This window comes from Piliocolobus tephrosceles, chromosome 14 (assembly GCF_002776525.5).
Source record: "Piliocolobus tephrosceles isolate RC106 chromosome 14, ASM277652v3, whole genome shotgun sequence".
Taxonomy (NCBI): Eukaryota; Metazoa; Chordata; class Mammalia; order Primates; family Cercopithecidae; genus Piliocolobus; species Piliocolobus tephrosceles.
Genome location: NC_045447.1, coordinates 101,596,111 through 101,601,754, shown reverse-complemented (window position 1 = coordinate 101,601,754; position 5,644 = coordinate 101,596,111).

Here is a 5,644-nt window from a genome sequence, read left to right as displayed (position 1 = left end):
GTGTGTTGTGTATGGTGTGTGTGGCATGTGTGTTGTGTGTGGTGCATGTGTGTTTATTGTGTGTGGTGTCCTCTGTCCCCGCCTGTCCTGTGTCATCCTGGGATCGGGGAGCTTCTCCCTCAGGGAAGGAGCTCACACCACAAATCCAGGCATGACCCGGGCTTTCACAGTGAGGCTGGGGCCCCTGCTGGGTCCTGTGTGGGTTCAGTAGACCTCAAGCCACATTAAGAAAACACCCCAGAGCCTCACAAACAGCACATGACTGAGAGCTCGGAAGGGCAGAGAGTCCCTACCAAACTTTATTACCTGCTTATGTGTTTGGGATTGGCATAAAATAAATTCTCATGCCGGGCGCTGTGGCTCAAGCCTGTAATCCCAGCACTTTGGGAGGCTGAGACGGGCGGATCACGAGGTCAGGAGATCGAGACTATCCTGGCTAACATGGTGAAACCCCGTCTCTACTAAAAAAATCAAAAAACTAGCCGGGCGAGGTGGCGGGCGCCTGTAGTCCCAGCTACTCGGGAGGCTGAGGCAGGAGAATGGCGTGAACCCGGGAGGCGGAGCTTGCAATGAGCTGAGATCCGGCCACTGCACTCCAGCCCCAGCGACAGAGCGAGACTCAGTCTCAAAAACAAATAAAAAATAAAAAATAAATTCTCACTGGGGTCATGTTCCAAAAACCTTTGAAAAGCACTACTTTAGGCCGGGCGCGGTGGCTCACGCCTGTAATCCCAGCCCTATGGGAGGCGTAGGCGGGCGGATCATGAGGTCAGGAGATCGAGACCATCCTGGCTAACACGGTGAAACCCCGTCTCTACTAAAAATACAAAAAATTAGCCAGGCGTGGTGGCGGGCGCCTGTAGTCCCAGCTACTTGGGAGACTGAGGCAGGAGAATGGTGTAAACCTGGGAGGCGGAGCTTGCAGTGAGCTGAGATCCGGCCACTGCACTCCAGCCTGGGCGACAGAGCGAGACTCCGTCTCAAAAACAAAAAGAAAAAAAAGGAAAAATATTACTTTAGTTGAATCATTGTGCATAGAATGAACATGGTTGGGTCTACCACAAAGACTCTCACCCACGGATCATTAAGAAGTATGTTTGGTCTTGGCTTTTTCAGAGAATTATTGCAACAATGAGTGTGGACGGTGCATGTGGACGCTGTTGATGAGCATTTGATCTAGTTGATCCAGTGGCCCTATTCCAGAAGCAGAAATAATTTTGTTGGGTGTGATAACCAGCTCACACTGCCTCTAGACCCGCCTCATCCGTCATGGTAGCCACAGCCACGTGTGGCAGTGGGCACTGGAAATGTGGCTGATCTGAATGCAGACGTGCTACAAATGTGAGAACTGGAAGACTCGGCACACAAAATATCTCAGTAATTATTTACTGTTGGTTAGATGTTTAAATGATAGTATTTTTGGCACATTAGGCTCACTATGCTATATTTTAAAAATCAGTGTTACCTGTGTATACTTTCTGTGTTTAATGTGGCGACGGGAAAATTTAAATTTCCATTTGTGGCTTGCATTCTCTTTCTGGGGGCTGTCCTGGTGTCCATATAACTGGGTGCTGTTTGTCCGCTAACAGATAGCCCCACAGGCACACTGCTGTCCTTGTTTGCAGCCCAGTGCCAGCCCCTTTGTGGCTTTCTCTTTCATCTGGTACACAAACCCTTCCCAAACTACTCCTCTTCCAGTCCACGCTTCCTTAGGAGGAGCTAACCAGAGCCCCGGTTCCTTCATTTCATTTGCTTCAGTTGCATGTGGCTTTGTTTAGCTGGAGACCATGACCCTGAAGAGGGTCTCTGCCAGGGCTGCTGAGAGGGGCCTGCGTGGGGCTGCGCAGCTATGTCTTCTGTTCTGTCTGGCCTCGCACCTCCTGCAATCTTGCCTTTCCTGCCCCTCGCTGTTGCAAGAATGCAAACGTATACTCCCTCCCTCCTCTTCTTGCTAACCTAGTCTAGGATGTCTAGGTCACCTGGGCATAGCTCTTGAATTCTGACTGTTCACCTTCCAGTTTTACCAACTCACTATGACATTTTTCTGCCGAAATACAACAGATTTCTCTTCTCTTCTGATCAAAACTCTGTGATAGGCCAGGGATGGTGGCTCATGCCTGTAATCCCAGCACTTTGGGAGGCAGAGGTGGATGGATCATTTGAGGTCAGGAGTTCAAGACCAGCCTGACCAACATGGTGAAACCTCGTCTCTACTAAAAATACAAAAAAATTAGCCAGGTGTGGTGGTGCACACCTGTAGTCCCAGCTACTTGGGAGGTTGAGGCAGGAAAATCTCTTGAACCCGGGAGGTGGAGGTTGCAGTGAGCCAAGATTGTACCACTGTACTCCAGCCTGGGCAACAGACAAGAGACTATGTCTAAAAAAATAAAATAAAAAAAAAATATATAAAAAAACACACACAAAAAAATTAAACAAACAAAAAAACCGTGTCATTCAATGCACGTCTCTTCCATCTAGAAGTCCCTTCAAATGTGCGGAAGCCCCTGGGTGCATCCTGAGGCACTGGGATTGTACAGTGGGCTCCCCCACAGTGGACACACTTCAGGGAGTTGGTTAGCCTTGTGCTCTGTTTTTGGAGCTTTGCAAATGGAAAGAAACCCTGTTTATTTTCATGACTTGCTTAAGAGTAAAGACACTCAGGGCATTTTTGTTAACTTTACATCTAGCATCCAGAGGAATGTGTCAGTGTTTTTAATCTCAGTGTGCTGTTAATCATGGTCTTATACAAAAAGGAGTGGGGAGGTTGGGTGCGGTAGCTCATGCCTATAATCCCAGCACTTTGGGAGGCCAAGGCAGGCGGATCACTTGAGGTCAGGAGTTTGAGACCAACCTGGCCAACATGGAAAAACCCCATCTCTGCTAAAAATACAAAAATTAGCCAGACGTGATGGCACATGTCAGTAACCCTAGCTACTCAGGAGGCTGAAACAGAACCACTTGAACCCGGGAGGTGAAGGTTGCAGTGAGCCAAGATCACGCCACTCCACTCCAGCCTGGGCAACAGAGTGAGACTCCATCTCAAAAAAAAAAAAAAAAAAAAGGTAAAAGGAGTGGGGAAAATCAAAACCCCCAAAGTATGTTAATACCACAAAATAGTAGTGATTTTAAACATACAGAAGTAAGGGAAATTTTTATAGCAACTGTCACTGAGTCATTTTACAAACAGAAGAATATTAAATTACCCTTATGCACATACATAGCAATCCAGTGTTTCAAGAAGAAACCATCATTTTAAAGTCCTAATGCTATGTATGGTATTTTCTTTTTCTTTTTTGAGACGGAGTCTCACTCTGTCGCCCAGGCTGGAGTGCAGTGGCCGGATCTCAGCTCACTGCAAGCTCCGCCTCCCAGGTTTACGCCATTCTCCTGCCTCAGCCTCCCGAGTAGCTGGGACTACAGGTGCCCGCCACCTCGCCCGGCTAGTTTTTTGTATTTTTTAGTAGAGACGGGGTTTCACCGTGTTAGCCCGGATGGTCTCGATCTCCTGACCTCGTGATCCGCCCGTCTCGGCCTCCCAAAGTGCTGGGATTACAGGCTTGAGCCACCGCACCCGGCCATGTATGGTATTTTCAACAGGAATGAAAATGGAATGAAGCCAATAGGAATTAAATTGATGGCCAGAATGAGTGTCCTGGTTATTTTTATTAATAAAAATCCCCATTTGTGACAAAACAATTGAAATTCAGTTCAACCTCCAGCATGAAAATACTGCCGGCCTCTCCTACCAGGCTGCCGGTTATCTGGCCTATGTCCTGGTCATCAAAGCCAGCAAAGTGTGGCTTCTCTTTCTTAGGGCCAGGTGGTTTGTGAGTTAGTGAAAAGCTAAGGATGGGGATAGAGGAACAGGTTAAAGGCCACCTAGAGGAAGTGACTGGCCAGATTACTAGTGTGAACAAGGCTTTTGGGCAACCACCAAGGAAGTGTCCACAAGTCTGTGGCATAAATAACTTGGGGCGGGAATGGGGGCGGTGGAGACTCTTATAGATTACAGACCTAAAAAAAAGAGGCTTTGGAGGTATACAAACCAAACACAAAGGGTGGACCTTGTTTGAATCCTAATTTGAACAAATCAATTATAAAAACATATTTTACAGACAGTTGGGGCAATAATATAATATTGTGCTCTGTTTTTGGAGCTTTGCAAATTGGCTATTTTTGTTATGTGTGAAAAGTTAACAATTTTATAAGAAGTATCAATGGGTGGAATGACACCATGTCTGGGATTTGCTTTAGAATGTTCCAGCAAAATGTTGACATGTGCCTGTAATCAAGAATCCAAGGCAGAGGGGCCTGGCCTCGTTTCTGCTTCAGCCCAGAAGTTCAAGATCAGCCTGGGCAACACAGTGAGACCCTGTCTCAAAAAAAAAAGAAAAGAAAAAGAATGTTCCAGCAAAGTGCATCAATAAGCAGATACATAAATGTTGCAGGAGTACACAAGAGGAATCCAGGATAAGCTGGGGTAGAGGAGATGAAGCCACATAGCAAGGTACAGTTGGTGGTTGGAACTGCGGAAGGGATAACTGGGATCCCTGCACTCTGCTTTTGTGCATCTTTGGAAAATTTGTAAATAGCCTTAACAGCCCCCATTTATTAAATGCCTGCCATGTACAGAGCACAATGCCAGCTCCCAGGATACCTCCCACCCAGTTCCTCAGTCCCCAGCCATGTTCCCAAGCCACATCCCCCCCGGAGGGCTCTGCAGGCTGGGACTGGGGTGAAGAGGATCGAGGGATAGTAGGGTGACCCAAAATTAACATCAGGAAAAGTGTATTCCTTAAAGTAAAAAGCATCAATAAGCATAAAAGAATGAATAAAGGAATGACTTCATTAGTTGATGATAAAAAGCAGCACCTTGTAAAGAATATATAATAATCCTATCCTGTAGATTCAAAATATACCTTCAAAATATATAAAACAGGCTGGGCATGGTGGCTCACGCCTGTAATCCCAGCACTTTGGGAGACCGAGGCAGGTGGATCATGAGGTCAAGAGTCTGAAACCAGCCTGGCCAATATGGTGAAACCCCTGTCTCTACTAAAACTACAAAAATTAGCTGGGCGTGGTGGTGGGCGCCTGCAGTTCCAGCTACTCGGGAGGCTGAGGCAGGAGAATCGCTTGACCCTGAGAGGTGGAGGTTGCAGTGAGCCGAGATCTCAACACTGCACTTCAGCTTGGGCCATCTGATAAAATATACAAAACAGAAAAGGACAAAATACAAAGAAATTGCCAAGTCAGCTACCACAATGGGAAAATGGAACATAATTCTCTGAGAAACTGAGAGATCAGCAGAGAGAAATCAAAAAGGGCACAGAAGATTTGAACAATATAATTAATGAGTTTAATATAAGGACAGGCATAGATCTCTGCACCAAAAGGGATCTATGCCTGTCCTTACATCAAGCTCATTCATTGTATGTAGCTCATATATTAATTGTATGTAGGTAACATACACAATTGTTCCTGTTGTTAGATATGAGTTCTAAATTTCTTTTCAAATAATATGTCAGTATGTTCCATTCTTTGCCGTCCACTTTTAAACTTAACTTCCTCGTAAAGCAACCTTTTTCGATTACCTACTCCACCCTAACTCATTCCAATCACCTGCTCCACCCTAACTCATTCC